General features: G+C 41.6%; 1 long non-coding RNA gene across 1 annotated transcript; it reads right to left on the bottom strand.

Moving 5' to 3' along the window:
* Window positions 1-21,506: 21,506 nt before the first annotated feature.
* On the bottom strand, window positions 21,507-23,762 carry LOC130140187 (uncharacterized). Its single transcript, XR_008818201.1, has 2 exons — window positions 23,589-23,762; window positions 21,507-21,817 (listed from the first exon to the last, which is right to left on the bottom strand). It is a non-coding gene; the product is annotated as an uncharacterized LOC130140187 (long non-coding RNA).
* Window positions 23,763-24,074: the final 312 nt, after the last annotated feature.

Genomic DNA, 24,074 nt, shown 5'->3' with positions numbered 1-24,074 from the left:
AGAGAAAGAGAGAGATTCAGAGAGGGAGTGAGTCAAGGCTCTCAAGACCGAACGATCGGTACTTTTTCGGCCGGAAAAGCATCGGCAAATCGATCTGGACAGTGAGTCTCCTCACTTGAGAGCCTATTTTGAACTTGGTCGCCGGCGCCTGAAAATCGCACTCAGTCGTCACATCCAGGAACTCCTCGATGAAGCTGAGGCCACCAGCTTGGAGTTGAAGCGTTGAGGAAGAGCTTCACAATCGCCAGTTGTCCCAAAAATCCCATTTGGCACTCCGTCGAAGTAGGTAAAGTGTCTTCTTTCACACAGTTTTAGCAAAAATCCAAAAAACCTGTTCGAGCCTTATCTTGTTGTTAATGTGATTTTCTCTGCAATTTTGAACTTGTTGCTGACTGAGATGATTTTCTAATCATGTTTTTCATTGTTTGATTGTATGCTGAATGCTTAAACCTACATTTGACCGAGTCGGCCACCCTGAGCCAACTCGTCGGAGCTTCCTTGACGTCGCCGGCGCGTCTCTCGTGGCCATAGGCCACTCAAGTTAGTTGATTCTCAAATTGATTGATGTTCTGATGTTGATTTGGATCGGTTTAGACGGTTAGGGCGATTAGAATAAGGATTTGAAGCTTGGAGAAGCTTGTTTAGGTCAGTAATGACTTAGGGTGTTTAGATCAGTTTTTCACCGGCCGGCGGCGGTTTGACGGCGAGCTAGTCAGGTTAGTTTGATAAAGGTTAACATGGACTCAATATTGAATCAAGTGGAATGGTCAAAACATCACCAGAAGGTAGCCGGAGATCGATCCTAACTGGTAGCCTCGAAAACACTAAGCTTGAAATTGTGCCCACTAGTTGCTCGACGAATTGGCCTAAAGAGAAAACTCCGAAATGGCACCGTTTTGGTGCTATGTCCCGCCGAGGCAGTGACGTCGGCCAGTTCGACTTGGCCGGACCGATCTGAACCAGTTAGCCCGGTTTAATCCCCTCAGCAGGAAAATTTAAAAATATAACAAAAATAATAAAATGATAAAAAAATCAAAAAATGAGAAAATTCTAAAAATATCAAAAAAAATTCATAAAATCTAAAAAAAATTCGTAATTCAAATAAAAAATTTCAGAAAATCATAAAATTTTTTAGAAATTTCGGAAATTAGAAAATTCATAGAAAATTCACAAAAATCAAAAAAATTCCGAAATTTCATAAAACATTCTCAGAAAATCCACAAAAACGAGAAAAATTCAGAAAAATCCATAAAATATTTTAGAAAATAAAAAAAATCAGTTTTCGAGAAACAAAATTCTCAAAAAAAAATTTCGAAAAAAAAATAAAAATTTTTAAAATTCACGGAATGACCTAGAAACCTTGTGGCTAGTCATGGCCACGGGCCGGTTTCGGCCCGGAACCTGCCCGGAACAGGCCCGATCAAACCCGGGCCAGCGGTTCGAAACCTTAACCGGCCCGTGGCCTACGGGCCCGGTTCCGGTTCTAGAAATTTTGGAACCGGCCCGAAACCGCCGGTTCCGGGCCCGGTTCCAAAAAAAAAAAAAATACTTGCAGCATGGCAGCCTGCAAAGGCTGCCTTGGCAACGAGCAAAAGCCCCAAAAGTAAAAAAATTTAAAAAAAATTAAAAATTAAAAAGATAACCGTTGCATTGCAACGGTTATCTAGGTTTTTTTTTTAATCCTAAATTTTCTTGTTATTTTTTTTCTTATAAATTCTCTAAAATTCTCTCATATTCTCTCAAATTCTCTTAAATTCTCTCAATTTTCTCAATCCGCGCAATTCTCTCTTAATTCTCCCAATCAATCCGCTCAATTCTCTCAATCCACTCGAAAAATGGCAAGTGGAAGTCGAGTGCCAACTGGCAAAGGTAAGAATATCATGACGGAATCCCATCATTCTTTAGATCCTCGTGATTATGCAGATTTTCAAGATGATGAAATCAACATTTTTCCTAATGTGGAGCGCGTCCCGACACAAGAAAGTTTTCATCCTCCTGCCGAAATATCTACAACAAAGGAGGCGGAGCGGGAACTTACATCTGACATTTGGGATCACTTCACGAAAATGGAAAGGTTTGATATTGGTGAAAAAAGGTATGATATAATTTGTAAACATTGTGGGAAAATATATAAATATACAGGTGGACAAGGATATAGAACATTCAAACGACATCTTAGGAGCAAACATCCATCCCAAGCGGGAATCGATATCAGGCAATAACAAATTTCCGGGTACGTCAATCCTAACACTTCCCCTTTATTTCATTTTAATGAAAAAACTTATAAGGAAGAATTAGGTAAATTTGTTTCCGTTGAGCATTTATCATTTAGTTTTGGAGAAAGATTTGGTTTTAATCAATTTGTATAAAAAGCATGTGCTCCACAAGCAAAACATGTTCCTAGAAATTCACTTAAACGAATAATTAAAGATCTTTACAGAAATGGAAAAAAGGATTTACAAAACTTTTTATGCAATTTAATGGATACGTGCATATAGGTAGTGATATTTGGAGTGATCATTGGCAAACACATTCTTACATAGGCATAACATGTCATTGGATAGATGACGATTGGAGTATTCAAAAAAGAGTTATTGCATTTAGAGTTTTCGATAATAAGCATACGGCAAATAATATTTACAGAATAATTAGGCAAATTTTAGAATAATATTATTTGCTTAACAAAATTATTTCAATTGGTTTTGATAATGCCGCAGCAAATACCGCTTCAATTGCCAATTTAGAAAATATTTGTAAACCCGCTTTTGGCGGGAAATTTTTTCACGTTAGATGTGCTTGTCATGTTTTAAATTTATGTGTACAAGATGGTTTGAAAACTCTTGATATTTTTCTTGAACCAACAAAAACGGCGATTCAATTTTTATGGAAACATCCCCAAAAAATGAGAGAATGGGGTAAATTTTGTAGAGAAAATGGCAGAAAGCCAAAAATATTTCCAAGAGATGTTCCAACTCGTTGGAATTCTACTTTTCACTTGCTTGGTGAATCTTATGAATATAAAGATTTATTATGTGTATTCATTTCTAATAATATACCTCAGATTAATTTATACTCACAAGAGTGGGGTATTTGCAAATTTTTTTTAGATATTTTAAAGGTTTTTAATGATGCAACTTATACTTTGTCCGGTGTTTATTATCCTACTACGCATTTATTTTTATTAGAGTGTATTAATATTGTCGGAATTTTTGACAAATATGAAAATTATATTGAATTACAAATACTATAGTAACAATGAAAATGAAGTAGCTAAATTATTATGGCGAAATTCCCATTATTTATTTAGTTGCTTGTGTTTTTGATCCGCGTTGCAAATTAGATGGTTTAAGTGATTGTTTGCATACGTATTATCAATGTTTACATTATGATGCGATAAATGTTACAACCATAGTACGTGAGGTTAAAAACGCAGTAATAGAATTATATAATGAATTTTATACTAAGTATAATTTAGGTGATATTGGATCTTCTCAATCTACCGAGACACAAAATGAGAGTACAGGTAAAATTAGTAGAGGGTACCAACTTTTATTAAATAGACACAAAAAACAAAAGGGAGCAATAGGAAATATTTTTGAATTAGAGACTTATCTAACCGTTTCCTTTGAGTTTACTGATTCCGAATCCGAAGGTAGTACAGGTTTTTTAATTTTGGATTGGTGGAAGAAGCACGCAAGCCAATACCCAATCCTTTCTCTTATTGCAAAACAAATTTTTGCAACCCCTTGTTCCACAGTTGTCGTCGAACAAGCATCCAGTGCGGGAGGTAATATTTTAGACGAACATCGTTCAAGATTAGCTCCGGAATCAGTGGAGATGCAAGCTTGTGTCGATGATTGGACGAAGGCTCAATACCGACAACAAGAGATAGATCTGAATAATGAATCCAAATTCTTTAACGATAGAGATACCACCGGTACCGGTACCGGTACTGCTACCGGAACGGGTAGTGATGACAGAGGATAAAAGAACTATTGGAGTTGGCAAATATTTCGGAGACCCTTGTTTCTCATACCGGGCACGCCCACGTGAGCTTAGGGAAACCAAAGTATAATCCGACGACATGTGACCCCTGTGCACGGAATGCGGGGGTTCGGATAGGCTTAGGTTTTTGGATCATTTTAGGGCATATATATTGTACTCCTTTTTTTTTATAGATCATTGTAACAAATTGTAAGGCGCTTAATGATAATTTATTAAGTTCAAGCCCCCTCATTCTCTCTTTTTGTCCCCAAATTTGATTATAATTTACATTTTGATTACAATTTATATTGAATAATTCATTATTTTTTTTATTTAATAAATTTTTTTAAAAGTTTTAAATTATGAACCGGAACCGGTAGGAACCGGAACCGGAACCGGGATCGGAATGAACCGGCCCGGAACCGGAACCGGACCTAAACCGACCCTGAACCGGGCCGCTTCCGGCCCGGAACCGGAATCGGACCGGAACCGGCCCGGAACCGGAATCGGAACCGGCCTGGAATCGGACGGTTCAGAACCGGAACCGGAACCGCCATGGGCGGTTTCGGTTCCGGTTCATACCTGGCCAGGAACCGGAATCGGCGGTTCCTGAACCGTGGCCATGACTACTTGTGGCTACCCATCAAAAGTGAAATTTGAATTTTTTGAAGTGGTCAAGTGGCATAATTGAGAACTCCTCAGTTTAGGGGTAAAAAGGGGTCTCAACTTCTAAAAAACCCTAAAACAGTATAATTCATTAAACAAATAAGCCATTAGGGCTTCATTAGGCATTTGATGTTTCGAATTGCTTTCCTTTTAGAGACAACTTAGGATTGCTTTGATTGATTGACATTGATTGTCCAATTATTGATTGATTGATTGATAGTCCACGATTAGGATGGTTAGAATTAGTGAGTAAACCTTGGAAACTCGTGTGACACGTTAGACACATCGTATCGTTTTAAGTTTCGAAAAGGCGTTATTGATCTCAATTTGGGATTATTAACGTAACCAAGTCCCTTTACTTAGAAGCTCTGATTTGCAGAATCGTGGTGTTTTTCCCGTACTCCGATTATGTTTCTAGTCAACCTACCAATAATGACTAGTAGAGACTCCAAATTTAAAATTAGACTAAATAGAAAGATAAAAAAAAAGGCACAACCCGCTGTCACGTGAGGTATGGTCTGGGAGAGGCCCCTATTTGTCTAGTGATGGGATGTCTGTGAGACGTTTAGGCGAAATATCCGTATCGGACCTTAGTAGCTCATTCGGGGACAGTTTCCCAATTCGTGACAAATGAAAGTACCTCCTTAGCATGTCGAGAGCGCGGTGCAACAGGCTTTAATAGGGTTTATATTGATTTTCATTTTAGAGACCATTTTAGGATTACTGTGTTTGATTGAAATTGTTTGTGCATTTCCTTATTGATTGGTTGATTTCCTCCGATTAGAATGGTTAGAATTAGTGGATAGGCTTTGCGAACTCGTGTGACATGTTTAGACACTTCGGACCGTTTTAGATACCAAAAGGGCGTTAGAGATCTTGATATCAAGATCATTAGCGTAATCAATTCCCTTTACCCATGTAATCTCTGGTTTGTAGAAATCGTTGTATTTCTCCCATACCTTGATTAAGTTTCTAGTTGAACAATAAGGACTAGTGGTGACTCCAAAACAAAACTTAGGTTAAATAAAAAAATTAAAAGATAAATACCCGCTGTCTCGTGAGGTATGATCTGGGAGAGACCCTTGTTCGTGTAGTGATAGGAAGTCTGTGAGACGTTTGAGCGAAATATCCGTTTCGGACCTTAGTAGCTCATTGAGGGACAGTTTCCTCATTCGTGACAAATGAAAGTACCTCCAAAGGTGTGCGAAAGCGCGGCGCGACAGGCAGCCAACAATTGGCCGACGCACGGTTGACGGTGTGTGTTGGCTGATTTTTCTAAAGAATTTTAATCAAATTTGACTAAGTATAACTTTTCCAATTGACCTGAGTTTTTTTTTTCCAAGGAAAGCTCGAGACAGGAAATATGTGGTTTAATTTTCAAAAAAGTGTGGGGATCTTAGATTTCAATAATCGGGCTAAAAGGGTTGATCGTAGTGAAAATATATGAAACTTTATTCGATATAAATCTAATTGGTGTGATTCTTTTGGCGTCAAAAAAATTGTGACTAGATCTTTTTGATGTCATCAATTGATCAGGTCAAATCATATATTTCCCCCACATTCTCAAGATCAAATGTCCTCGGTCAAAAGCTGCGATATATGGAGAACCGTCAGTCCCATTAGGGTAAATGGAGTATTGTTGGAAATATCTTGTTGTGAACTGCCGAATTATACCCTCCGATTTAATTTACGATGAATTTTTAATTTGGGAAATTTTTGTCAAATTTATTAATGAAATCTTAGGTTAAAAATCTTAAGAATAAGGTGCATGTCCCTTATGTCGGGAGGCATGTCCCTTGGGGCATTAGTAGATGGCACACCTCTAACCATAAGGGACATGCCTAAAGGGCCTCCAACGGCTAGGGGCACGCCATCATGTTGATGGTATAAGCTCTTTTGGTGGAAGGGCGTGTACACTTATCAGGGTGCAAGCTCTTTGCGATAAGGCGCGTTTTGCTCAAGTGGAGACCGAGCTTGATCCCTTGACCGATCTGTTACTGGTCCTTGCAAAACTCGATTGATGGGAAAAGGACATCAAAGGTGCCATAACTTTCATATGGCTTTCAAGTTTTTTTCAATCACTTGATGTCATAACTTGTGTAGGGCACTCACTTGAGTACTTTAATTTTTTTTTCAATCACTTGAGTGTCATATAACTTTTTAATCGGTCACTTGAGTGTCATAACATTTTAAAAACATTCACCACAAGTGCTATGCCACATTGGATTTCCGGCACTTGGATGAACGTTGTTAAAAAATTTTGACACTTAAGTGATTGATTAAAAGTTATGGCACTCAAGTGAACGTTTTTTTTTTAAGAAGTGATAGCATTTAAGTGGTCTAAATTCGATAGAAAAAGAAAGCATAATCCAGCCCAAGACTAGTGCAGACGCCTTAACCTTTGAAAACAGCTTAACCAAGGCCCAAGAATTTTTCTGCACGATCCGTCGGTCCAAGAAATTTTGTATCCAATGGATAGCACAAGTCCACCTAACACACAAACTAGGCAAAACCCATATGATTAGGCTTTGTAACAGTCTGAATTTTCGATTCTTTTCCCGGGATTTATGAAATGAATATTTGACCAATGCACTTATAGTGAGATTTCACCCGGAACAGCGCATTCACGGGATGCTAACCTTAGGGGTAGGGCTATTACGGGATTGAGTTCGTACGACCAAAGAACTCGACCTTGGTTCGACCTTCGACCATAAGGATTGTCGAGGGGATGTTTTGGGCCAACAGAGAGCGATCTATTTGATTGATCGTGTCCGAAGGGAACTAGCGACAAACCCTCGCAATTACATGACAATTGAGGTCGCCTTGGTTCGAGCAAACTTAAACGTGATTTGACTTAGTGTCGGTCACGGGTCGAGAGCGCGTAATCCCAATGAGCCACCCGTTAGCCAGAGATAAGCTAAAGTCGCGATTGTTCAATTTTAGTCATTTCTTGAAATTCGGGCCCGAGAATCGAGAATTTTGAAAGTGACAATTTTGAGCGGCCGATGACGTTTTTGGCTTGGCCAACCTTGGGGCCACCCATTTTTGCAAAAAAAATGGATTTTGGTTCGGGGCTGGAAAAATTACGATTTTGCCCCTCTGGTCACCGATGTCGATTCTGAGGCCGTATGAGAGTAATTTTCGAGGCCGATGTCATTTTAGGGTGGCCACGCACATTTAGAGTTGTTACGGTCAAAAATTGGAATTTTGGCTCAGAAGTGAAAATAATATTATTTTATTTCCCAGGACTTTGCAGTCGATTTTCGAGGGCTTAAGAAGCTATTTTCGCGATTCCGACACCATATTATGCTGGCCACGCGTATATAGGACGGGTATGGACAAAAATTGGAATTTTGACCCGGGACCGGAAAAATGACCATTTTGCCCCTGGCCGTTTTCAGTTTCGAATTTTGGGAAAATATTTGGGATAATTAAGAGTACTTATCAGCTGAATTATTGGACCTAATTACCTTTTTGCTCATCAATTATTTGGCTGGAATGATTATGGACCGTTAGATTAGGGGCATTTTGGTCAAAACCGTTGGATCGGCGACACGTGGCGCCATTAGCCCATTATATTTGACCGGTCAGACCAGCATTCTCTCTCCTCTCTCATTCTGGCCAAACCACTCTCTCTCCTCTCTCCCGAAACCTCTCTCTCCCACGTTCTTCTCCTCCTTAGCTGTTCGGACACCATCACCGCCAGAACTGCTGCTGCTACTGTTCCGCCCATTTCAGCCATCCATCCAGCTAGTTTGTCCCGCCTTTTTAGGGTAAGTGACTTCCCCAATCGACACCTAGGACCTCGGGTATTGCTAGGCTCGTTTAGGGTTCGGTTTAGGTGATTTTCGTGGCTGTTTTGGACTGAAATAGTGGTTGGCTGTTTGGGTGGTGGTGGACTGATTTGGCGATGGAATTTCGAGGTTTAGGAGGCTGAGTTAGGGCTGAGTATTTGGTGGCTGTGGACTTGATTGTCGATGGAAAATGTGAGGTTTGGGAGGTTCGGATAGGGCCGTGATGATACAGAACGATTATGGTTTGAATTCGTGTGATTTGGTGTGATTTTCGGATTTGTGACTACTGTACCCGTCCGGATTGCTATTTTTGTGGAGAATTTTGGGGGCCGAATTTGAGGAAGTTTTCTTCATGAAAGTTTCTTCCAACATCTTGAAGTATAACATACTTTAATTTTGGGATTTTTTGAAATAATTTGAGGCCATTCGGAAGTTCATCTTTGGACCGAAACAAAACTGCCCCATTTACTGTTCACCCGACCTTCTGGTCTGTTCGAATTTTTATAAATTTTTCCAGGCATATTTTCAAAATACTTCCTTCACAAAAATTGTTGGGGACATTTGTGGATATAACATATAAAAATTTCAAGGCTTTCCAAAATGATTTGGATACTGAATGAGTTGTATTTTGATAGCTTGAGGGGCTGTCCGAGCGAATCGAATTTTGTCCGACTTTGAGTGTCACAACGAGGTAGTTACGGTTAGAACTGGGTTTCTAGTTCTTCACGGAAAATGTTCATCGAGATATTTTGTACAACATATCCAAATTTCATAATTTTTGGAATTTATTTACCATTTATTTCAAATGGATTTCTGTCACTGTGCAACTGCCCAGTTTGGACCCGATTTTGTATATTCCAGGTTTTTTTCTCTCTCGGACTGAGTTAGGGGCTGGATGTTTGGTGGCTGTGGGCTGATTGGGTGATGAAATTCGAGGTTCAGGAATGTTGAGTTAGGGCTGTGATGTTGAGGATTGACCGGGAATTAAATGGGTGATTGATTGGAATTGTGTTGGCTTGATTGGGTTTATTGGATTAATTGCATTGTTTGCTGTGGTTGGCTAGTTCTGGTTTATGCATGGGCTGAATGTGATGAGGTGGTGTGCCGTGTGGGTATGGCCATGAGGTGTAGTGGCGTGGTCGTGTGAATATGTATTGGATTCGCGTGCTAAATGTGTATGGTCGTGTGGTGTATTCGTGTGACGAGAACGTATGTTTGTGAAGTGTATGTGAGATGTGAATTGGTGCGTGGCTATGTATGTGTGTGAGGTGTGTAGGTTTGGCCGTGCGATTGTTGGCCGTGTGTAAGTGTGGTTTGAGTGGAACGAGGATATGGAAATGTAGGATTGGTTGGAAAAAGGTCCGTCCTGAGGCGTGTTCGTTTACGCGGGACGATGCCGTCCCTGACGAGGTGACGATGCCCGGCCCGACGGGGTGACGATGCCTGACGTGGTCAGAAGACCATTGGCCTGGTGCGTTTTACGCGGGCGCGGTAGAAGGAAAGTGTGTGTAGGATTCCGTCCTGAGGCGTGTACGTTTACGCGGGACGATGCCGTCCCTGACGAGGCGACGATGCCCGGCCCGACGGGATGTCGATGCCTGACGAGGTCAGAAGACCGTTGGCCTGATGCGTTTTACGCGGGCGCGGTAGTGGTGGAAAGGTTGAGAATGAGCGGGAATTGGCTGGACGAGTGAGATTAAGAAAGTGACGTGTGGTGTGGGTCAGTGTGCGAGTGTGTTTGTATCGATTGCTATGGTGCTCGATTATGGGGTAAAATACTGCTAGGCACGGTATGGGACGTGTCCAAGTAGGTTTTGCTTTATAATCGAGGCACGTGCGTGACTGTGATTCATCGCTGTGGTGTATTGGCTGTGTTATTGTCTAACGTGCAGAAACGTGTTTGATGGATTCCAGGTAGGGTCGTGTGTGGTTGTTAGTTTGGTTGATTATGTGTGTTCTGCGTGTTTTCGTCTGGCGGTACGTGAGTGCCTATGTGGGGTTTGGGGTTGTACACTTATTGAGATTCGTCTCATAGTTGTATAATCCACAATTTCAGACCCCCAGCCGTAAACCCAGGAAACCGCCTCCTCTTTTTGGAGTTTGAAGAGCCACCCATGGTGCCCAGTGAAGCTGCAGGTGATCCTCAAGAGCAGATTGGAAGAGGGCAACCAGTAGTTTTCCCCTAGGGTATTTTAGGGGTTGCGCAGAGTAGATCGATCAATAGTGAAGTTAAGTTAACCAAACCCCTGAACTTTTGTTAAAACGGTGGCGGAGGATGTTCGTCTGTATTTATGTCTGTAATATGTAGCTTGTATATTTGGTGCTGTATGAAGATGTTGTTGTTTGATCCTTATGGTCTTCTACCCCGTCGTCGTCATCTGTTTGTCCGGGGTTTTATATTCGCTTCCGCACGTGGCTCTGATGTTTGGGTTGGGTCGGCGACGTTTTTGGGACGTCGCATCATTTCGACCGGAGCAGGGGATGTCGCGAGCTCGATGTGTGACATTCCGAATTTCGGCCCATTTTTGGGATTTATAAAACGTGTAATTTGTCAGTGTGCTTATAGTAAAATCTCGCCCGAGAACTGATCATTCTCGGTTATTATTTTTAAATTAGAGATTTCGCTAGAATCGCACTCGATCGAATTTGACCGTTATTTAGACCCCGAACTTGGCAGTCGATTTTCGGAAGTTTCGGGACGAAATAAATTGGACGGTGTCGATATTGTTGTGGCCAGCGTTGAGATTGTCAGGAATGATGGAAAAAGGGGAGTTTTTGACCACGTGCGAATTTGGACTAGTAGACCTCCCTCGTTATGTTTTGGTCTAATTAATTTGGCCTTTGTCCCTTTTTATGTGCGAGGCTTATTTTGGACCGGTAGACCACTTTCGGTTTTTAATTTGGGCCATCGGATTGCAAATAATATTTGAATGTTCAAATATTTTCTTTTATTTTCCCTCTCTCTCTCTCTTTCTCTCTCCTCTCTCCTCTGCCGCGCACGTTCCTTTTTCCCCATGCGTCCGTTCTCTCTTCTCTCTCCTCTCTCCTTCTTTCTCTTCTCTTTTCTTCTCTCTCCCTTTCTTTTTCTTTTCTTCTTCTTTCTCTTCCTTCTCCGCCGCGTCCGGTCTCGGCTTCACCTCCGCTTCGCTCGCCTAGCCGACGCCGACCGCCCGAGTTCGCGGCTCGCCGCGCGCTGCCGCCGCCGCCGCCGCCGGCCTAGCTCGGGACTGTCTGTGCCGCGTCCGTCCGCCTGCGCCCGACCGACCGGGTCTCCTCCTCCGCACGCACAATAGCCGAGCTCACTGCGTCCGGCGAGTCCCGCCTGTCGCCCGCTTGTCCGGCCAGCTACCCGACGCCCGAGCTGGCCGCTGCCGCCGCCGAGCGCCCCACCGCACCTCCACCCGTCTCAGCCCACTTCTTCTCCTCCCCCGTTCGCCAAATCTTCGTCGCCCCAGCTCGCCGCCGCCGGTGCCACCGCCCCACGCCTCACCACCATCACCACTCCGTCTCCTTCCCTCTCCCTTTTGCCGTGTCTCTCCCCCTCCTGCTCTCTCTCTTTCTCGGCCGCTCTAGGGCTTCGCCGGAGCTGCCGCTCGCCTTTACTGTTCTGGCGCGGATCCGCCGCTGTCCAGCCGCCATTGCCACTTGCTCAGCCCTATTTGGAGCCTAGGAATCCAAGTGAGTACAACCCTAAACCCTAATTAGACTAATGTGTGTTTCTAGATGGGTTTTAGGGTTTAATTAGGTTAATTTGGGGGTTAAATTGTGGAGGTGATTAGGGGCTGTCATTGTGGCGGATTCGGTGAATTAGTGTGATGAATTAATGGAGGTTTAGTGGCCCGAGAGGCGCTGTACATTGGCTGGACAGGTTTGGATCGGAATGGCCCGAGTTCGGGAAAGTTCGGGTTTGAAATGGGGATTATAGTATGCACCTTATTCGATCTTGTGGTGGCTGACTAGAATGGTGTTTTGGGGAGTCTAATGGAGCATTTTGAGGATATTTAATGGCCTAGAGGGACTGGTGTGGGGGCTGTCCATATCGGGTTTGAATCGGACAAGGCGCGATCAATTTGGGGGTTAGTTTGTGGAGGCTGTTAAGGGCTGATGTTGTGGCGCATTCGGTGGGTTAGCATGATGTTCTAATCGAGGTTTAGTGGTCTGTGGTGTGCTGGATAGTGGCTGAACGTTGACGCCTTGGTTCGGGTACAAATTGTGAATTTGGCGGGTGTAAATTGAAGACCGAATAGCGGCTGTTTTCATGGCGGTTTTGGTGGTCTAACGGGATCATTTTAATGAGGTGTAATGACTTGGAATGTGCTGCATGAAGGCTGAAAGTATTGGAATGATTCGGCCCGAGTTTGGGGTTAATTTCGGGTTCAAATGTGGATTATAGTGCGCGCCTCATTTGGTCCTCATGGTGGCTGATTTGAGTGATATTTTGGGGAGTCAAATGGAGTGTTTTGAGAACATTTGTTGGCCTAGGACGATTTGTTTGGTGGCTGTCCATACCGGGTTTGAATTGGTCTATGAGCGATCAATTTGGAGGTTAATTGTGTGATTATCGGGAATGTTTAGGTTGGCGGGCTAAGTGGCTGACTTGTACTGGGTTGTGATCAATTTTGTGGTGCCGTGTCACGTGCCTAGTGTGACTAAGAATGGAGTCTCTTGCCGGGCCTCAAGTGCGTGAATTGATGTTGACTCAATTGTGTGATTTGTATGCGTAAATTATGTGCCAAGTTTGTGCCATGGCTGGAATGGATGGTTGATTACTTGGGCTTGTGATTTATTGAATTGAGCATATTATGTGGTGAATTGAATAAGTGGCGTTGTGCAATTGAATGCTCATTGTGAAAATCGTGAATGCCCGAGTGTGAAGTTTATGGCCATGAGTTTGCATCACGAGCATTGGCACGGCATTTGCATTTACAAGTGTGCTCGAGTGACATGTGCATTGTGATCACCTAAAATGCCCTGATGCGTTTAACGCGGGGTTCAGATGAAAATTGGTACTTGTGAATGTGTGATCACAATAAACCCTGATGCGTTTTACGCGGGGTAGTGAACCCGTCCTGAGGCGTGTTACGCGGGACGATGCCCGGTCTACCGGAAGATGGCCAAACCTGATGCGTTTTACGCGGGTGTTGTGCCATGAGCCTGATGCGTTTTACGCGGGCTAGAGATCGATCTCGAAGTGATGGACCTGATGCGTTTTACGCGGGTCGGACCTGATGCGTTTAACGCGGGTTGGAGGAGAAATTGATAAATGGCAAGTGTGCTGAGTGCAAGCGTGCGAAAATGCATTGATGAGGCGTGAGCACGCGTATGAGCACGAGCATAAGCATGACATGCGTTGTGACCAAGTAATGTGCGCATGTGTTGCGTTTGGGTCCTATGTTTTATTCTTGAATTGTAAGTGCCTAACTTGCAGGGCAAGGTGAGTATTGGATTTGGGCCCGAGGGCCTAAGTCAATTATGGCTTGATTGGTGTGTTGTTTAGTGCTCGTCAGGAGGTGCATGTTAGCCTAGCTTAGGTTTAGGGAACCTACTCGCTGAGATTCATTCTCACTGTTGTTGAAAATCAATTTTTCAGACCCCCGGCCTTGAAGATGACAGGCGTACCGATACATTTTGGAAGGAGCCCCGGTTAGATATAATGCTTGACCGCCGAGCCACTTACCCCCCTTTTTGTCAGTAGTGGCCTTGACCCGCTTTTGATTTTTGATGATCGGGTTGTATATGAATATTGTATATGATTTCCAGTATTAGTGCAATCGTTGTTGTTGGTTTCTGTGGCTATCCTTGGTTGTGTATTTATCTTTGTACGGGTGGTTTTAATTACTTCCGCATGTGCTTTAAATCTCTGTGTTGGGTGTTGGGTCGGCGACGCGTCCCGGGACGTCGCACACGAATCGACCTTCGCGAGGGATGTGGCGCGCCGAGGAGAGCGGGGCGTGACACGATGGGGGTTCGGGGCATGATAGGCTTGGTCAAAGAAGTATAAAGCAAAGCCCATAATGAAGCTATCTACCCAATCAACTTACCAAAGGAATTGGCCGAATACGATGTAGCCCGAACGGTCTAGTGCTAAGTTCTACCAATGTAACACTTTTGCACTTGTGATTTCTCTTTGCTGAACTTTATTTCAGCAAGTTTCAGAACTTAACTACTCAATCTAGTCTCCGTTTGCCTAAAATTTCAGTTAGGGACTGAATGTTAGACTATTTAAAATAATAAATCACGCTTTCATCTAACTGTTTAAGTATTTTGAACAGTTAGCAGTGGTCTTAAATTCTCACATGGTATAAAAGCAAGAGGTTCTGAGTTCAAATCTCTCCGGACCATATTTGTCTCCACAATCAAATATTTCCATCCTTAGTAATAGGCAAAAAGATCAAACTAAGCATGAGGAGCAGTATTAGAATATTTAAAATATTAAACCATGCTTTCATCTTATAGAACAGTTGGCAATTGTCTAAAAATCTTACACTTAATCACAAAAATGAAAGCTGAGAACTGAAAAAGCTATTTTCTAAACATTATGCACTTCGATGTTCATTATTAACTTCAGAGAGTACTATATTTTCCCCTCTAACAAATTCTATGATGTGCCTTTCTGTTGGGATAATGATACAGTAAGTCACTGAGCATTTATTCAGGGTGCCCTGAGCTTTCAATTTCTTAAAATCACGTCCTTCAACTTTTTTTCTAGTATACGATGTTATCCTCGAATTCGTCTCTTATTAATATTCATGCTTGTTCTTTGTTTTAGTCTCTGCAAATAGAAGCTCTCATTAAAGCTACCCTACTTAGCGATGATTTTAGAAATACTTATCCCACAAAAATTCTTTAGAGACAAGAAGAATAAAAGCAACACTGACGTCCCTATTAGTAACAAGTATGAAGAATTTGGTGAACCTCGTTGAATCTATTGAAATTTTGAGCAATTGCATATCAGATGGAAGTTTATGGGTCTAATTAAATCAATTGATATAGTGACAATGCATATTGAACAAAAGTTAAAGGACTTATAATGTCCATGTTCTATTTGTACTTGACCACACCTTAAAAGGTTGTTTTACTCGTTTTACTTAAATTGAGTACACACCGTGTAACAATTTGGCCATTTTCGTGTGGATCAAATCTCCAAAAAGAGAACCTGAAGTAATCACACAAGATGGCAATAACTTGGGGGTGAGTGTTTATTTATGAATCACTTAACAGGGTTTCTTCTAGCTGATGTGATATTAGGGATGTTGCACACTATATCCAAGTGTAATTATTCTTATGTAATAGTTCTTCATATCTTTGCCACCAAAATTTTGCCATGGAGACTTTATAAGGAAATATTTATCGATGCTTACATAACTAACTTGTTTTTCTTTCGTTCAATTATGTTTTCACTGCTTTCCTTCCCCCATTCACGATAAACATTTAGGGGTCAATAGACCACGTAAGCTATATTCATCTTCACCATTGATCATGAGGGCTCTATAGTGGGGTTCCGCAAAAGTAATTGTTGACACCTAAATTTTTGTGCCTTATTTAGAAATTAATTGCATAGAAAATTAGGGTTTCTTTTTTAACCCCTAACCAAATATATTAAAATTAGATTGCATAGCATATAGTTTAGAATCATATAATTTAATTGCATTGGACTGGCGGTGGCAAATAAACTCAAGGGATATATTCACTAGAAGTCCTAAAACTTGTCATCAAAGTACAATTGAGTCCTAAAACTTGCAAAAAGTTAAAACTTGTCAACTTGGTTCAATTGAGTCCTAAAGTTACCACTGTCAAATTGTTTAACGGAAAATGCTGACGTGACATATTTAAATCAATTTCTCTCTCCTACGTGGCATTTATTATTTTCTCATTCAAATCTTATTTAAATTAAATAAAAAACTAAAAAAAAGCTAAATTTTTATTTACAAAAAAAACAATGAAAAGAGAAAGAAAGGGGAGGCCTCGCTAGTAAGGCGCTGCTATTGCTCCCATCGCCCTTGGACGAGGGCAGCCGACGCTTGTCGGCCTCGAGCGAGGCCTTGTTGGCCGGCGACCCTTGCTAGGCCCGAGCGAGGCTCACCTAGATTTGGATGAATCCGACCGTCGCTCAGACCAATGAGGCCTAGCAAGCATCGTCGGCCCTCGCCGAGGTTGGCTAGGGTAGGCAGCACCCAGATCTGGGCGAGCCATGCTGCCCCATGAGAGGGCCAGTGAGACCTTCCCCGAGGTGGCTGATGGTCGCCGGTCGCGAATGCTGGCCATCCTCGCCCAGGGCGGGCAATAGGTGGCGGTGGTAGCGTCCCATCGGTGAGGCTTCCTTTTTCTTCCATTATTGTTTTTTTAAATAAAATTTTAGCTTTCTTTACTTTTTTTAATCTAATTTAAATAATATTTAAAGAAGAAGAATAATAATAAATGCCACGTAGGAGAGATAAATTGATTTAAAAATGCTATGCCAGCATTTTCCGTTAGACAAATTGACGGTGTTAACTTTAGGACTCGATTGCACCAACTTGACAAGTTTTAAGGCTTGATTGCACTTTTTGTAAGTTTTAGGACTCAAATGCACTTTGGTGATAAGTTTTAGGACTTTCAGTCAACATATCCCTATACTCAAATTAGTTGCGCAAACTTGGCCCACACATCAAGCAAAATTTGGTTAGGCTAGAGGACATTGTGGTAAAAAATTACAAGGCAAGACAATCCTAATTGAGCTTAATTTGATTATAATTTAACCCATTGGAATTTAATTACAAGTTGACCTTAGGTTATTAAAGCCCATCACATTGGAAAAATGGGCTTAATTTAAGCCTACAACAATAAGATTAACTTAGGTTAACACTATATATAGATAGTTATGCCTCTTAATTCGATGTCAGCAATCATAATTCAGAAAATCACATGAGCGAAACACGTGAGGCGGTGAGAGAGAGAGAGAGAGAGAGAAACCAGCGGAGCCTCTTGTGGCCGAGCCCCACTTCGCCTTCACTACCGTCACCTTCTTCACGGCTGGACCTGTGGCTGTAAGTCCATACTGCCCTAGCAAATCCCGATGCTAGTTGCCCCCTCCGCGACGACTCTAGTTGCTGCCGTCGCGACGCCTGTGCTGCCGCTTCGTTAAGCCGATCTCGACGTTGCCTTACACCCACAGCGTCTACTGTCGATGCCCTTAACGACGATAGCCGCTGCTGCCACCCCGACGTTGCTGCTTCTGCCGAGCCTTGCCTAGCGATGTTGATGTCTACTACTCCTAACTCCAACCATTACTGCCACCATACTCGATGACCGATGGATTACCGCAGCTGTGATCCTACCCCTCCGACAGGCCTTAGCCCTGATCGTGCCTCTGTTTTGTAGGTTTCCAGCTGAGAACCGTCATCCTAGTCGTCCCCACCGCGGCTAGCTTGGCCGACCCTCATCACCGCAAGCCAATCAGCCCCGTCGTCACCACCGCTAGTCCACCACCTTTGGTCATCTCATGATTTGCAATCCCGATCTAGAGTCAAGTTTGAATTTGAAAGTTATTTGCAAATTAGGTAAGATTATTATTCGATGTTGTTTTAAATATTTAAATGCCTAATGTGGATGATATTGTTATAGTCTATGGAATTTTTCGATATATATTTGAATTATTATGCATATCAGCAAGATTTAAAAATCACCTCAAGTTGAGGAAATTTTCCTAACCCAATAACGTGTTGAGATGACGATCCGATCTTTAACTATGAGATACGATACTTGGTGGTACGGAAGATCTTTCATTCTATCCACAACTATTTGAATACAATGATTGTTTTTATATCGATTCTAAATTTAAACGAGGAACCTTCCATCAATATCCATAACTATTTGAATATGATTGCTGGTTTATATCTTTTTTTCCATATTTAAAAGTTAAAGCAAATCTTGTGGATTGCGAGGATTCATTCAATAGTGGTGTTTATCTCTTGTTTGATTTTTTTTTTCTCTAATGAAAATCCAAAAAAGATTAGTTAGAATTTTAGTTGATTTCTTAGAGAATAATGTTGCATGCTTAGGGTATATTTAGATAACTTTCTTTCAATAGGATAGAATAATTTAGATTTGCTTTTGAATATATACAAGAAAGATAGGATAATTTTTCAATTTAAAGTAGGATTTAAAGTAATTTATGTCCTAGTCTAATTTAGACATTATCCTGATTATGATAGTTTATTTAGGGTAATTTTTAATTCCGAATTTCCATGGAAAATATCAGAAAGAATTCACTTTAGATTAAATTGAATTGTCTTTTCTAGGATTGGTTGCATGTTTAATTTAGGTTATTTATTTATTCCGAATTTTAATAAAAAAATACCAAAAACATTGCTTTAGAATAGGTTAATTAATTTTCTTTAGTTTAGAATTACATGTTTAATTATTGGGCATTTTTAATTACAAATTTTAATGAAAAATACAAAAATACATCACATGCTCGTCATCAGAATTAGGTCTTTTAATTGCATGTCATATAGTTCGTATGTTAGGTCCATTGAATCCCATATCATACTTTGCACGTCATTGCATATATCTTCGGTTCGTAGGAATAAAGTATATCTCCCTATACTTTATTTGGGTTTCTAATTGACCCACCATAAACTGATTAGTGGTGACTCCTAATTGAAAATCATTTGCTTGTTAAGAACTTGAACCATAAGTCACGAATTGATATGGGCTTAGAATAACCTAAGTTAAGTCTATGCTTAACAATCCACTAGCCGAATCCCTAGGTGGTGCACCCCGAGGTAAGGTCATGACAGTAATAGTGGAGATATACCTGATCTAAATGATTTAGAAACCATGCATTGACTTCTCCCTGATCATGCAGGCATCATACAAAAAGCAAACACAAACATTGATCCCTCATCGTACCCTACCATATTTAAGTTCGTTTTTGTTGTAACTCTTACAAAAGTTTCGTATCACAAAAAAATACATTGATATGTCTAACGGTATGTGGTATGATACTAATTTATACAAGAATTATGTCAATTTGAAATTCGGTACAATGTGGTATAACCGAAAATTGTTCCTTCGTGAGATCATAGAAGGGCCAACTAACACCTCAACTTTTCCTTAAAAGCAGCACAGAACAAGTGCGTGCGCGCACATATATATATATATCCATATTGATTATGGCCAATAAATTATACAAAAGACTACGGGCAAAAAAGATGTATTGACATTGGCTGAGCTGCCCCGGTGCGGCTGAAATTTTTTAGTAGAAACACTTTTTTTCTCAATTTGAAATAAAAAATGTTAGTGCACTCTCGGCTCTATCTCTCTGTAATGGTTATCGGGCAATAAATAAAATGACAAACCAAGTTAAATGGACGAACATAAAGCAAGACAGTGGGGCATCGATTCCCACAGAAAAAGCCGTCTGGTGAAGATCAGCATCCGCCTTTTTGCATTGCACTTGATTCCAAGATCCATCTACCTAAGATATCATTTCCCAGAATGATAAATTATTATAATGGAAACGAATTGTGAATCGAGAGGTCGATTGACTAAACTTTAAAGCGGAAAAACAACAACCACATGTAGTGCACTTTAGGGTTTTCAAGGAATAATAAAACGATGGCCCCGTAATCAACATATACATATTTGAAGAGACAGAGATGAATGGAAATCCCTAGTGCATACATGATAAGAACCTTAAGTTGATAAAAAGGCTGCACTATCTTGTATAGCATTATTTTTTTAAAGGGAGATAGTGTAGGGCTAAAAGAGATAAGATATGGTTAAAAAGAGACTAAAGTGCCTTATACATTTCCCATTTTGACGATTAGCAAATGGCTTCTCCACTAATATCTGGCAATGCGCAAACTCTAAGACCATTGACAAGGACCGCCTTATATACAATATCTACGAGTTTTGTTTATGGGGACATAAATTATCCATAGAGTTACGTAAAGGGTTTGCTTTTACTTTGCATAATGTGATTTTGTTTCACGTGATTTAGCCTTTGTAATTTTTCGAATGTTGGATATTGCTAGAATATTTAAAAGTTAAATATTACGCTTTTGTCTAACAGCTTAAACTTTTAGAATAGTTCACAGTGTTTCCACAAAATTTTGCATGGTATCAGAGCCCCTTACATGTGGGTGGAAGTGTTTAGAATATTTAAATATTAAATCACACATTTATCTAACAGTTTAAGTTTTTAGATCAGTTGGTAGTGGTCCCGCAAAATCTTATAGAAACAGTAATAGGGTTGCCGGAGCCGATGTCTATCGACCCAACCAGAGGTTCAAAATTCATACAAGAAATTATGGTAGATGCACTCTAGAACTAGGGTTACGCAATGAGTTGTGTAAGATAAGCCAAACTAATGATTTTCATGGTCTCTCGATCTTAGTTGAATCACTTTTGAGATAGAGCCACCAATGGGACGATCTGGTGCCACATACTCGCTCTCGGTTGAAAACATTCTACTTCCATAACCTTAGGGCCTGTTTGGTAACGCTTCAGATTTTCAGATTTTCTCTTGTTTTGTTTCCCGGAACAAAAAAAGAATAGAAATCCGTTTGGTAACGTCAGTCAAATTTTTTGTTCCTTAGAATAGAAAAGTAAGTGGCTAGAGAATAGATTTGGAACAGAATCAAGAAAGAAAAAAAAATCTACTTGTTGTTCTCGGGAACAAAAGAAAAATAAAAAAGAAAAAAGATCAGTTCTTTTTCTTTCATAAGATATTCCCATGCTAAATCCTAAATCCCAACACCCTGAAACCCTAAACATTAACCTTAAAACCCTAAACCCTAAATCTCAATACCTAAACCCTAAACACTAAAACTAAAACTTGAAACCCAAAACCTGAAATCCTAAAACCCCAAACCCTAATCCTCAAACCCCAAACCCCTAAACCCTCAACCCCAATGTCACGCCCCGAACCCCCGTCGAGTCCGCGACATCCCGCCTCCGGTCGAACAGAGTGCGACGTCCCAGGAATAACGTCGCCGACCCAACGATCCATCAGAGTTAACTCGCGGCGGAAGCAATAAAAAATCCCGGACATTAAAATTGGAGAACACCAGGAAGGAACAAATCGTCAAACCACCAAGCATATATTACACTTCCAAATATTTACATCATCCGCCAATACAAACCACAAAATAATTTATAAGCACACCGAACTATAAACTCCAAACCACCAAAATATCAAGATCAGCTCTCTAGGTCAGCACTATCCAAAAATGGGGCGCATCCTCCTCCCAGAACTATCCCCTACGCCCTCTCGAAGGCGTCCACTCTGACTCACTGTCCTCGGCATCACCACCTCAATCCTCCGCAGCTGTCTGCTCACCTGACGACTCCGAGTCGACCTCAATCTCGACATTCAGGCAGGGGCTCTGAAATGGTTTGGTTGAAACAACCATGAGATCACATCTCAATAAGTCACAACCTAAGCCCCACCTAGGCTATCACGTAATTCCAGACACATTCAAACACGCAACCAAACAACCACACAACCAGCAATCAAACATTCACACATACCTGGACTCTCTGCATACGCACCATGCACGTTAGCCCACAATCCCAACATACAATTCTTGCACACATGCCATCACACACTTTCCACATATCAATACACACGCCAATCATACCACAGCAGTACATCACAGCCGCGCGCGTGCCTCGATTATAAAGCAAAACCTACTTGGGCACGTCCCATACCATGCCTAGCAGATTTTACCCCATAATCGCGCACTGTATCACGCGATACAAACACACTCGCACACTAACTCACACCATGCATCACTTTCACAATCCTCACATGTCAAGCCAAATCCCGCTCGTTCTCAACCTTTCCACCACTACCGCGCCCGCGTAAAACGCATCAGGCCAACGGTCTTCTGACCTCGTCAGGCATCGACACCCCGTCGGGCCGGGCATCGTCACCTCGTCAGGGACGGCATCGTCCCGCGTAAACGAACACGCCTCAGGACGGAATCCTACCCCGCGTAAACGAACACGCCTCAGGGTATCACTTTTCCCATCAATCCTACATTCCCGTACCTTCGTTCCACACTCTCCACACGTACCACACGACCACACATACACACGGTCACACACAAATTCACATCTCGCACACATTTTTCACAATTACCTATCCTCATCACGCGAACACCACACAAACACCCAAGCTTAGCACGCGAACTCAATGCGCAATCATGCCACCACACCTCACAGCCACACAATCACACATACGAGCTCATTCAAGCATCAAACTACCCATCAAAATGCCACGATAACACTGAATAATTCTCGAGAGAGAGAAAAACCGAGAATATGTAAAAATCGGGTCCAAACTGGGCAGTTGCGCAGTGACAGAAATCCATTTGAAATAAATAGTAAACCAACTTCAAAAATTCTAAATTTTGGATATGTCATAAAAAACATCTTGATCAACATTTCTCATGAAGAACACGAAATTCGGTTCAATCTACAACCAAGACTTTTTGTCCCTCGAAGTCAGACCAAAATCAGTTCGCTCAAACAGACCGTTTTGTCCTCAAAATACATTTATTTCAACACCCAAATCACCTTCAAAAGCTTTGAAATTTTTATATGTTATATCCACGAATGTCCCCAACAACTTTTGTGAAGGAAGTATTTTGAAAATAGGCCTGGAAAAATTTATAAACATTCGAACAGACCCGAAGGTCAGATGAACAGTAAATCGGGCAGTTTTATTTCGGTCCAAAGATGGACTTCCGAATGGCATCAAATGATTTCCAAAAATCCCCAAATTAAAATATGTTATACCTCAAGATGTTGGAAACAACTTTCATGAAGAAACTTTCCTCAAATTCGGCCCACAAAATTTTCTACAAAAATATCAAACCGAGCGGGTACAGTAACCGTGAATCCGCGATTCACCCCGAACCTCACGGATTCAAACCCGAACCGACTTCTACCGAATTCCAACCGCCTAAACTCATTTCCCGACGTCTAATCCAACCCGCAACAACCGCTAATAGTCATGATCAGCCACCAATAACCACGATCAACCACCAAAAACCATTATCGACACCTTAATCAACCTCTAAATCCTCTAAACCATACCCGACGAGTCCGAAAATACCCGACGTCCTAAATAGGGATTAGATCGCGACTTACCCGAACTCTAGACTAACTCGGCTAGAGCGGCAAGGGGGAACGGCTGGCCGGCGGCGATCGGCGGTGGCGGCTTGCTCCGGCGATGCTCCGGCGATGATCGGCGGTCCAAGGCCGAGAGAGAGATGAGAGGATTTTTGGTGAGGGAGAGAGGGAGAGAGTTCTCTGTTGGGGGGGGGCTGCCGAGAGAAGAGAGGGAATGAGGAGAGAGAGAGAGAGAGGAGAGAAACAATTAAATATTTGGTCCAAGGTTTGACCAATTTTTTTCTTAATTCCAATTTTGCCCCTAAAACACTTGGTCCACATTCTTCCAAACCAAAATATCTAAGGGCGTTTTTGTCCAATATTTTGGGGCTGATATTTATCCACACTTAATCCCCAAATTCAATTTCCAAAATCCACAAAATTCGGAATACCCAAAAATAGGCCTAGGGGCAAAATCGTAATTTTCCGGTCCAGGGGCGAAATTCCAATTTTCGCACATACGTG

The sequence above is a fragment of the Syzygium oleosum genome, unplaced genomic scaffold (genome assembly GCF_021117445.2).
Source record: "Syzygium oleosum isolate NSW1041296 unplaced genomic scaffold, Sole_v2.1 Sole_v2.16, whole genome shotgun sequence".
Taxonomy (NCBI): Eukaryota; Viridiplantae; Streptophyta; class Magnoliopsida; order Myrtales; family Myrtaceae; genus Syzygium; species Syzygium oleosum.
The sequence above is the reverse complement of the archived record's forward strand: the minus strand, read 5'-3'. Positions and strand labels throughout refer to the sequence as shown.